This window comes from Aegilops tauschii, chromosome 3 (assembly GCF_002575655.3).
Source record: "Aegilops tauschii subsp. strangulata cultivar AL8/78 chromosome 3, Aet v6.0, whole genome shotgun sequence".
Lineage (NCBI taxonomy): Eukaryota > Viridiplantae > Streptophyta > Magnoliopsida > Poales > Poaceae > Aegilops > Aegilops tauschii.
In genome coordinates, this window is record NC_053037.3 from 548728769 (window position 1) to 548741051 (window position 12283).

Consider the following 12283-nt stretch of genomic DNA (forward strand, 5'->3'; position numbering starts at 1 on the left):
TGGGTTTATAAATGCCCAAACCCTATCGCCAGGGACGCCGGCGGTAGGGATGGACAACCTACCGCCATAGGGCGCGGCGGTAGGGTCGCAGCATGTGTGTTAGGTTTCTGTGACCAAAACAGCCAGCGGCTCAGCGGTAGGGTGTGCAACCCTACCGCTGAGCTGCTGGTTGTTTTGGTCACAGGAGGGGGGCGTGTGGGGGGGAGGCACCCTACCACCGGGTGGCATGGCGGTAGGCTGTACAGACCTACCGCCTTAGTGTCTGGCGGTAGGGTGACCTATAGTGCATTTTTTGCACCTCCTCACTTCTCTTGTCTACAATTTTTGGCACACAACAATTAAACACTTGTAAACATGAAGCATATGCATGATATATCAAGCACACATCCACAAATCCATAAATAAGATAGGTTGGATACATAGCAAATAGACATCCACAAAGGTTTTCACCAAGTTATACATAGCAAATTAACGAACCAGTTTCACGAGCAAATCGATATGGTTCACGAAGCAAACATGCAAGTTTTTAGTTCAACAACACGGCAACAACTTCAGTCCTTCCTTCCCCTCTTCGCGGTCCGGTCCTCGTTGTTCTTTGATTGCTTCTCGGCCGCCTTCTTGCGATGAGTAGGACGCGCTTTCTGAAACGGGGATGGACTCTTCCAATCCTTCTTCGGCACATTTCTCTTCTCACGCTGGGTTGTCTGAGTTGGTGGAGGTCCGTCGGGATCATCGTACTCCTCCTCCTCATCGTCCTCTTCCTCTTCTTCACCATGTTCTTCTTCTGCTCCCTCTTCCTCGCCTTCTTCTTCATCTTCCTCTTCATCTTCCTCTTCATCATCATCGTCCTCGCCATCCTCCTCGTCATCTTGAACTGCCATAGACGATGAGGCGGCCTGGCTCTATGAAGCGAGGCTATGCATCGGTGCTGCAGGAGCAATCACATCAGTGGAGGAGGTGGCACACCCAAGCAGGCCCACAAGCTTGCGACATTTTTTGACGAACTTCTGCAATGAGAATGAAACAATAAGCACCATATGGATCAACTTCATGGTGAACATAAGCAAATGAACTCCATGTTACCTTCATCGTTCCCCTCAACTTGTTCTCACTAGCTCGAGTCCCGGGGATAGAACTAAGCGCATCAGAGGCATCAAAAATGCTTTTGTTCAGCTCCGAAGACTGCAATGGAATAAAATGAGTCAGTAGCACTAAAGTTGATTTCATCCAAACGTCGGTTGAAAACAGATAAAAACAACTTACCACTCTGTTCATGATGGGTCCGTACTCCCTAAATCCGCCTTGTAGCTCTCTGATGCTGTCATTGTAGGCTTCATTCTCGTCGTCGTCCTCGTACAGACTTTCGGCGTCTGCCGTCGTCCACTGTGGCCTTAGGCGCAGACGATGCTTGATGCCATCGTCGAACCACAGCAGGTGATCCGAGTACTCCTCCCAGTCAATCACTCTTCTCTCCAGATCTTTGCGAGTTTTCCACTGGTTCCATTCAGTCACGTATTTGGCATGTTGCTCTCCCCAATCGGTGATAGACTGATTCTTCTTCCTCCTTAGCCTGCAAAGCACGAGAAAGATTGTAAAACACCATTAGGAAGAATATGAAACATCAAAACAAAAGTTGATAAAGATGAGAACGGGCGATGGTACTCACAAGTGCAGGTCGTAGCCACCGGTATCTTTGACGATGCCGGCTGGTGGTGTACGTTGCGCCTTACCAAATTGCACGGCAACGCGCTGTGGCAAGTGGTACTCGATGGCATAGACACAAATCATGGGCACGATGCACCTCCAGAGAAGTCGGTCCTGCTTGCACATCACGTTCTGCTCGAACCCCCACTCTCGGTCGTCAGTATACGACCGCCAGTTAACCTAGCTCCAAAAGTCACTACTAGAAAAACTAGCATTAACGACAATTGCCCGAAAATGCTTGGTCGTTAAGTTGAGTCCCGCAGGTAAATCAGCCTACCTAATACCCACCTGTAGCTAACTATGCGGTTCTGACCTTTGTTTGCACGTACATGCACCCAAATTCGGTTTTGTAGCACACGCATATCCAACCTTTTCCACATATTTTAATGCTCGATTAAAAAGGAGTGGGACGGCTGAATATTGTTGGCACAAAGTATTGGCAATTTCAGTAGGATACCTCTGTAACAGAAAAAAAAAAGTAATCTATAATATCCCATCCACTGCGCCGCTTTCTTCTGTCCTTTCTGTTTAATCGGCGACACCTCCAGATCGCAACTCCCTTCTCTTCTCCTCTGCCTATCAGTGCTGCATCCTACACCTCGCCGGTCGCCTCGACCCCGACGCGTACGCGCTGCTGCGTGCATGTCACCGGTCGCCTCGACCCAGATGCCCTGCTACCTGCAAGTAGCCGGGCGCCTCGACCCGTCGCGTCCGCTCTACAGCTGAGCCGACAACTTGCCGGTCGCCTCGACCCCGACGTGTCCGCGCTGCTGCCTGCAAGTCGCCGGTCGCCTCCGCACTGTCGCCTGCACATCGCCGGTTGCCTAGACCCCAGTGCGCCCGAGCTACCTCCTGCATATCGCCATTCGCCAACGCGATTCCGTTGTACAGTACGTTGGTTGGTTTCCTCCTTCCTCTGTTTTGTTGGTCCTTCATGTACAGAGAACAGTGGGGTGGCTATACTTACGAAGGGGATCATGATAATACAGTAGTACAATATTATGGCATATTGAGAGAGATAGATGAGCTGCAAAATTTGGTTCTGTACTTATGCAAATCTTAATCTCTACTAAGAGAGCAATATGATGCCACTAGTTTATGTAAGCCTTAATCTGTAGTTATCCATATGCTTCCTATTTCAGCTTTTACCTCATGCATAAACAGTGACATAAGAAGTTATGTACTTACCTCTTTTCAGCGTTCAGTACATCAACATTCACTTATCTAATTTAATTTTACTTTGTACAACCTTTTTGCACACTTCAAACTAACCCTATACGTACAGGTTATCACAATGAGGCTCATATGCGAGAAGAGGAACTATGAAAAAAATATGAGTTAGCTACAAAAGGTACTACACAAAACTAAAAATATTATTCAAGCTATGTAGTTTAGGATGATATAACGTGGTCGCTTTCTTACATAGATACAAATGATGCGCAAACGAATACTCTTGTTCAGTGCATATTGGGATGCAGATGATTCTGAAAGTGAGTTTCTAACTAGTTTATACTGTATGGAGAATTTGTTTCTACATTTAATTGTTTTCAAGTTACTCATAATATGTTGTAGCAATGACAGATGAAGTTGATGCTATGAATTTTCTTATTTTTTTCCGAGCAAGTGAAACTGGTACTTGAAGAAAAGTCCAATGGCGTGGTGCAAGAAGTGTCAAAAATTAAGCGACTTATGTTTTGTATATCTCTAAGTGATAGTTCTCATGAAAGCCAGCATGAACAAGTTGTTCTCATACATATATTTTATATGCCATACTTTGTGCCAATTTATTTACATGCACTGACTTTCATAAATTACTCAACATTTTGTAGGACTGATGGTCCATCGTAAATATTTAGAAGCATCCAAAGGAATTGTAATCCCCGGTGAAGAATGACATCCATTCGAGCAGTGATGGTGTCCCTCAATTGAAGATTAATAAATATTATCTTTTCTAGTTGTCTTGTTTTCCAGTTAGACATGAGAAAGTACATTGGTCGTTAAGTTGTGCTTTTGACTTAGATTTTCTAATGGTATTTAAATTCCAGAATCATATGTCGGAATTTTGCTGTTAATAAAAGTGGTTATGATCCTTTCAATTCATATTCTTATGTTTCTATGTTAATGTGGTGTTACTATTCAAACGTTAATACTTCATAAAGTGATCACTGAATGGAAATTTATTACTAAATATAATTTATTCTGAAGGATATCATAATGGTGAAGAGAGTGGCCGTTATTACTATAAAGTGGTCGGCAGGGATACTTTGGTAACCATGAGAACATTATTACCAACCAAAAAAGTGGTCGTTAATACTAAGTGTGGTCGTTATTGCCCCGAGATTGACGACGACACATCATCCCGTCGTTGCATTAGTAACGACCACAAGATGTGGTTGTTATACTTTTAACAACGGAGCCTATTACGACCAGCAGATTGTGATCGTTAATGACCATTAACGACCACAATCCAACTTTTAGCGACCACATATACCATCGTTAAAAATCGTTTTCCTAGTAGTGAGTCGTAAGCTCAAGTGAAAATGTTGTCGACCACATTCGAAATATAGGTCTTATACCTGGAGAGGTGTCAGAGCATCAAGCTCGTTGATAAAGATCTTGTACAAGGCCTTGGATTCACCCGAGATTGTACCTACCACGTCTCAAGCGTATGCGGAGGTCGGGTATCGAGCATCGTCGCCATCTTCGCCATAGTCAGTCCATGCATGCGCTCTAAGCTTCTCCGGACGACCCACCGGGATTCGCTCCCACATCCAAATGGAGAGGCCCCACACACATCCACACATACCGGACGTAGCTTCCGTCCTCCGGGTTGCATCGTCAAGCTACAAAACAAGTGTAGATGATAAGATGCCAAAATCCAAAGCAGCGCACGTCCATGATATTTGAAACAATGATGTGATATTCACTTACGAACGGTATCGGTAGGCGATGCCGGCGGCCCCCCAGCTGTACCCCGCATCCAAGTCCGCCAGGAAGTCGAGATACATCCAGAGGGCAGTGTCCCCAGAGTAGTCTGGAAACACTACCTCCGTGAGAAGATACCACAGGTAGGCCCTGGCGTACTGCTCCACCACCCGGGGTTCGGCCCCTTCCGGGCACTTGCTCCGGTACTTCAGGAGCCAGGGCAGCGGGACGCCGGAAGTCCGGTTCTTCTTATCTGGGGGGCAGCCGCCGATGAGGGCGACAACCCTGTCGTGCCAGTTCTTCCTCTCCACTCGTCCTGTCAGAGAATAACCCTCGAGCGGTAGGCCCGTAATCATCCCCCAATCCTCGAGTGTAACCGTCATCTCCCCACATGGAAGATGGAAGCTGTGCGTCTCTGGCCGCCACCGATCGATAAAAGCCGTGAGAGCTGAGTGGACGAGCGTCGGTGGCTTGCGCTTGAACTGCAGGACGAAACCCAACAGGCGGGCTCTCCTGTAGAACTGCGTGTACCGCTCGTCGTACTCCATCTTCACGGTCGTCCCGTGACCCCTCATCTGCAGTGGCGGGAGCATCTGTCAAAATGAAGACCCAAACAATTAGTAACTTTTTTTCATCGATTCGAAATATTTGTTTTAAGAAAGTTACTTACCACTCCGTTCTCAATAAAACGGGCACGATGGCCCTTGTCGAACGTAGGGTCAAGCATAGTATACTTGATGCCAATGTCATCCGCAAGAGGTGACCTCCTAAAAAAATTGCATAAACATAAGCATAAGCATATCAAAAAAAATTTAACATGAACTAGGGGACATATAGATGCATAACAAAGGCTCATCAAGGTTCAAATGCATCATATCACATATTTCTCCAACAACATCCAACATGCATCATCCATATTTTCTTAAAAAACAAAAAACATGAACTAGGGTTCATCTTGAGGGGTTCACCATTTTTACCCTGACAAAATCCAGTATTTGCATCATCTAACATACACTACATGCAACAAATATCTCCAATATTCATCATATAATCATTTTTTTGATAACAAAAAAATATGAACTAGGTTCATCTCGAGGATTCATACACTACATATAACAAATATCTCCAATATTAATCATACACTACATCCACTACTTGCATCATAGCATAGGAACATGCATCATCTATCACAACAAATGCCTCCAACATGCATCATATAAAAAAACATTCAAATCAAATATGAACTAGGGTTCATCTTAACACAACCATACCAACTAGTGAATAGAGTTCATATCTAACACAATATAACATCTAGAATCAACCTAAATCAATCCTAGGGTTAAAAGAATATTCAATCTAGTTCAAAAAAGGAGTGATTTGAATCGAATAATGCGACGAATCGAAACGTGTTTGATTAAAACTAATTGGAGGGATCGAAAGAGCTTACTTTTGTCTCTTCGGGGCCATCTCGATCCGCAAAATCCGTGAAGAAACGAAGAAGATCGGAGGGGGGAGTGGAGGGGATGAGAGAGGGCGAGTTGGAGGAAATGCTCTGTTCTTCGTGGTGGGGGGGGCTGGGTGGGGGGAGAAGGGGTGGGGGCGGTCGGCCCGCGGTTTATATATGTCCACACCCTACCGCCAGGCGGAGCGGCGGTAGGGTGTGACGGAGGGGGCACGGAGGACGTTATCGCTGCTGACATGGATAAGTTTGCTACCGCCGCAGGTGCTGGCGGTAGGCTATAGGATCCTACTGCCGGGCCTCGTGGCGGTAGGAGAAAGAGTCAAATCACGAAAAATTTCAAACGGGGTCAGATCTCGATTTTATACCACAAAAGGGTCAAAACATGAAATTTTGCCGCCATTGCTGCTAGATAGAGTAGCTTGCATGCATCATGTCATGTCACAGCACTACACACGGGAGGGACGCAGCCACCTTTCCGGACTTTTTTACTGTTTTGACCCATTAACAAAACTTTAGCATGATTTGACCCTATTTTAAAACTTTTTTCGGATCTAACCCATTTCGAGACGTCAGTATTCGTGGCGTCTTGGTTACACCGGAGACGCCGTGGTCTCCGGTGTCTAGCCTTGGCCCACCTTACGGCGAAGCAAAGGGTAGACGCCACAAACCTTGGCGTGTAGGTCCTAAAGTTTAAATAGCATGCATGCTTGTACACACACATACGAACAAGAAGATCAAAGCAACGACGTCGCGATGCACTGTCCCCTGAGCCTTTCTGGAGGTCACCGCAATGGCTAGTGCTACCCCTCACACACACAAAAAAAAAGCAATGCCTAGTGCTAGTGCAATCGATGCGTTTGATGGCCGTGCTTTCCTGTCCGAGCCAACCAACGTCTAGCACCATGTTATGCATGTACTCGTATGCATACATATACATACGTATGTACGTCTTGGTCTGGCAAAAATCTACTGGAAAGACTTCAAACCTATGTGTAAAAGCATCAACAGCCAAACCTAAACGCTCACAGACACGTTTAAGCGCGTCAGCGAACAATGACAGCTCATACCTCAAATGTCTATTTTCACAACCAGGTACCTCATTCACAAATCCTTAAATACATACAATGTCATGCAACATAAACTCAAACTACGTACTACATCTCGATGTTGAACAAAGTATATGGTTAGTTCATTATACATGCCATTTGACTATCAAAAATTGACGTGTTCTACTACATACTAGTCTTTTCTTATTCGGATCTTGCTTTTCATGCGATTCTTTTTAGAGAAACAGCGGGACTCTGCTGCGTATTTTTATTAATTTTCAAAATAATAATACAAATGGGGAGTTCCAAAAAAATAGAAAAGCCATACAAAGAAGGTTGTACCAAAGAAATCTAATAAAGCTAAGAAGGAAAAAGGGCAAAAGCCTGTACAAGAACAAAAGGCAGAAAAACAGAAAGCAAATATACATTGGTACAAGAGGTTGCTATCATCTGAAGTTGTTAACCCATGCCTCGAAGCCGCTGTACTCTCTTCGCTTTGCTCTATAGGATCCACTGAAGTTCTTCTCTGAATTTGCGCATGCATGCATATAAACTTGGAGGTATTCTTTTGAAGATGTAGTCATTCCTTGTCGTCCAAATGGCCCAGGATACTAATATGATAATCTCTAATGAGAAAGGAACATTCAGTAGGATCTTGAGATGGTTGACTTCGTCTTGTATTCCTAGAAGAGTTGGTGTCCAAGTTGGACAAAGATATGTCCAGCATATTTGGGCAAATGGGCATTGAAAGAACAGGTGATCTCTTGTTTCTAAAACCTGCGGACTGCATAAAGCACAAGAATAGTCTTGTAGAAAAACTAGTTTTCTTTGCAGGAGAGATCTAGTATTTACCCTGTCATGTATCAGAAGCCAGTAGAAAAATCTTGTGTTTGAGCTGGCAGCATGTCTTCCATAGCCATCTGATCACAGGCAATACCTCAGGTGCAATGGTGAGCAGTTTGTAAACTTTGGAAACTTTATAATTTGGGGAGCCCTGTGGCATCTGCCAGCAGTCAGCCTCTTCACTGATGGCTAAACCTTGGATATAAGTTTCAAACTATTGAAATTGCTCATACGCTTATTCAGAGAGGGGCAAATGAAAGAGAGTTGTGAGGTCCTCAACTTGAAATAATCCGGCTATGGTTATGGATTGGCTTTGGGGCATTTCATGTAACGTGTTTGTATGGTCCTGGGATATGGGTATCCAATCCTTATGGACTAACTGAAAAAGTACAAGCTGTAAATCCAGTGTGATCCTTTTGTTCCGGGGGGAATCGCTTCTCATCATATGCTACGGGTACATTGGGTATATTAGCTGGCTTGCTCCATCTAGTGTCCGTCCGCGTCAACGTCTATATAAAGGATTACGTATGGGCAATATTGAAATTATACTTTCCAGTAGTATCGTTGCTATTTCTTTTGCAACTTTCTTAGTTGCTGGAACTATGTGGTATGTGTCGGCAACGACCAGATTGTAAACATGAAAAAGTAGGACCTTAGTGGGTTCTTACCCCCTTTATCTAATTAGAGTGGAAAGGTTCCGCGGAATTTTTACTCTTATAACGCGAATTGAATCTATTCGGTTCACTCTTATGAAGCAACACTAGAGCATGAAGGAAGTTCACCCATGCCCGCCCTTTCCCTTACCGTTTTTGTTGCAAAAATAGCGGTCGAAGACACAATACAAATCGAGCCGGATATGCTCACTGCCGAAGATGTCGGATCCATCGCTAGCCTCCTCCTCTTCTTTGGGGGGCAGTTCTCCTCTGCCGCTTCTCAAGGATGCTGGCATGGAGGGCTTCTTCACTTCTATCCAAGCCGGCGTCTGGCTCCGCCTCCGTGGCCTCATCCTCGATGGCTGCTGCGCCTTCTGCCGCGCACAACAACCATGTCGCACCTCCTCCTCTGGGTCATGACACATTCTGGCATTGACCTTCGACTCGAAGCCCGATGCGGTGGGGATGAGGCGCCACTGCAATGGTTGCGCCGCCAACCAGGGGTTGCGCAACCAGCCATTTAACGAGGCCGCGGTCATGCGCCTCGAGGGCCCGACACCGGCTGATACGTTTTAGCCCTAGTTGGGCGTTTAGGGGCCGAATAAGGTAGATCCGACTGTAGATTCTTTTACACATGGGTTTGAAGCCTTACCAAAAGATTTCCGTCGGACCAAGATGTACATATGCGTGTATATGTATGCATACGAGTACATGCACACAATGGTGCTAGACACGGTTGGCTTGGGCAGGAAATCACGGCCGTCATACACATCGATTGCACTAGCACTAGGCACTGTTGGGGGCCGTCATACGACTACATGCACACAGCACACAATGGTGCTAGACACGATTCTCCTTCATTGCTTCTTCTCATATGTATATGTTCATGCATGCATGCACGCTACTTAAATTTTCTGACCAAAACGCCAAGGTTTGTGGCGTCTACCATTTGCTACGTTGCAAGGTAGCATGAGGTGGGCCAGGGCCAGACGCCGGAGACCGCGGCGTCTATAGTGTAACCAGGACGCCACGATTGCTGGCGTCTCAAAATGGGTCAGATCCGAAAAAGTTTCAAAATAGGGTCAAATCGTGCTAAACTTTCATTAGTGGGTCAAAACATTAAAAAAGTCCACCTTTCCCCCTCCCTCCGTTCGTTCGGCCACGCGGGTCGGCCGTCCTGTGCAAAGGAAGGTACTACGATACAACAGCGCATCACACGTACGTGTACGTACGTACATGCCTGACCAATGACCACCATGCTTTTCCCAAGTTTTACCTTTGTGCCCCTACGCCCGTACGTCACTCTAGAGTCTAGAGAGAACGCCCAAGTGTTGAGGGCGTGACCTGATGCGCCCTGGTGCCGACGGGAACCAAATAGAGATGCAAATTAGAGGAAAAAGCTTCCGGGTTTAGGTAGGTGCAAACTGAAATAAATAAATAAAAATAACTAAGCAGCCTTGCTTCGTTCTTGGGTTCCAAATTTTTACACTAATTATTTGTTTTTCTTTTCAAAGAAAAATGTCCCTACTCTAATGAAGGTGTAGAAGTGCATGCTCTAGCCAATGCAACCAAAAAACCAATCTGATGAAAGAGACTAGGCAACACATTATACGTAGGAATTCATTCAGCATAGCCCTTGGTTAGTTACGCCATGACGGTGTCGGTGTGCTATTGACTTTGCTGGTTTCACGTTAATCAACTTAATTAAGCTATGGACCACTACGCCTCCTCCCAATGGGTTAACGGGTCAAAACTATCATCAACAAGATAAGGTGACAGACAGGGTAGTACCAAGGAAGAAAACAAGATAAGGTGGCAGTGATCAGGGGCGAGCTTGGTACCATCTGCGTCATTGAAACCGAAGCGAACAACCCTCCGCCAAACCCAAAAGAGTATTTTTAATAACCCTAGATGGATTAAGTGGTGCTGGGGTTTCTGCCATCCTCATTTCAACTTAAATTGAAACTTAAACATGATGCACACATGACTAGTTAGTCTAGATCATACCAGAATTAGGGTTGTGACAACTCATCCCCATTAAATAAGAATCTCGTCCCGAGATTCAAGACTTGAGGTAAAAAGACAGAGGGGATACAAAGCTAACACGATTTTTATGATTCAATTGCCCTTAAAGATGTCGACTCCTATATTATGCATAAACATAGCGGCTCGGTATTTCAAGTGTCGTCCAACGTAGAGTATGCCCGTAAGCAATTTTTAAAGGCTGGCACGACAAAGGAATTTCGCGTGCATGGTGGACGGTACGAACCAACCCCGATTTCTAAATGGACTTGAAGCCACCCCGGCCAGCCGGCCGGCCGTTCTTAAGCTCGCCCGTTCCCAATTTGTTAAGGAAAACACTTTTTTTTCATCCAACTGATTTCTCGCTGGCGCAAACCGCCTCACGCGTCGTCCGATCGAGCGAGATTGTACGGCTCTTATCATCGCGCGCGAGCAACCAGGGACGCAGGCCGCCCAGGCGTCCAGGCCGTTCAGCACTTCTTTTTTCTACCACTTGGTGCTAACCTATTGCAACATTGAAGTCATTACTCATGCATTCACTTCTCATCCTCACGACCTCACCCTTTCATCTCACATCCACCAGACTCCTTACGCGACGCTCCTCACGGCGACGAGCCAGCGAAACGGGAGGAGGGAGAGCGGAGGCGAGCGCATAGTCATCCCAGACCGTGGCAATGCTTCCATGACCATGACGACTTCGCCAGCCACAAAAATGCGCCAACGACTAGGCGACGAGGGATGCCATGACATCGTTGAGGACCGCGACCATGCAACGAGGCATGCTTCAATGGTCGTGGCGATGCTTCGACGACTACAATGACAACGTCGATGAATGGCGTGGCAATGCTTCCATGATCATGACGACTTCGACGACCACAACAATGCTTCAACGAGTAGGGCGACGAGGCATGACATGACGACGTTGACGACCGCGACCATGCAACGAGGCATGCTTCAATGGTCGTGGTGATGCTTCGACGACGACCACGACAACGTTGATGAATGGCCGTGTCAATGCTTCCATGACCATGACGACTTTGACGGCCACAACAATTCTTCAACGACTAGGGCGACGAGGCATGCCATGACGGTGTTGACGACCGCGACCATGCAACAAGGCATGCTTCAATGGTCGTGGCTATGCTTCGACGATCACGACGACGTCGACGACTGCGGAAATGCTTCAACGACCACCACGACGAGGCGTACCATGACAGAGTCGATGACCGCGGTCATGCAAGGAGGCATGCTTGAATGAGCTTTTGTGGAGCATCGCCGGTGTTGTTAAGGAGCGTCTTCTGACCGCCGGAGCATCACCAATGCTGCTATGCACTAGTAGAAAAAGGGTCATTTGTCCCGGTTCGTAAGGGCCATTTGTCCCGGTTGTTGAACCGGGACTAAAGGGTCGTTACTAAAGCCCTAGGCCTTTAGTCCCGGTTCTTACACGAACCGGGACAGATGGGCCTCCACGTGGCCGGTGCGGTGAGCCCAGGCAGGAGGCCCTGTGGTCCCGGTTGGTGGCACCAACCGGGACCAATAGGCGTCCACGCGTCAGCAGCTGGCAGGAGCTGAGGGGTTTTTTTTGAAAGGGGGTGGTTTAGGGGTTTTGGGGGGTTAATTTAGATGTT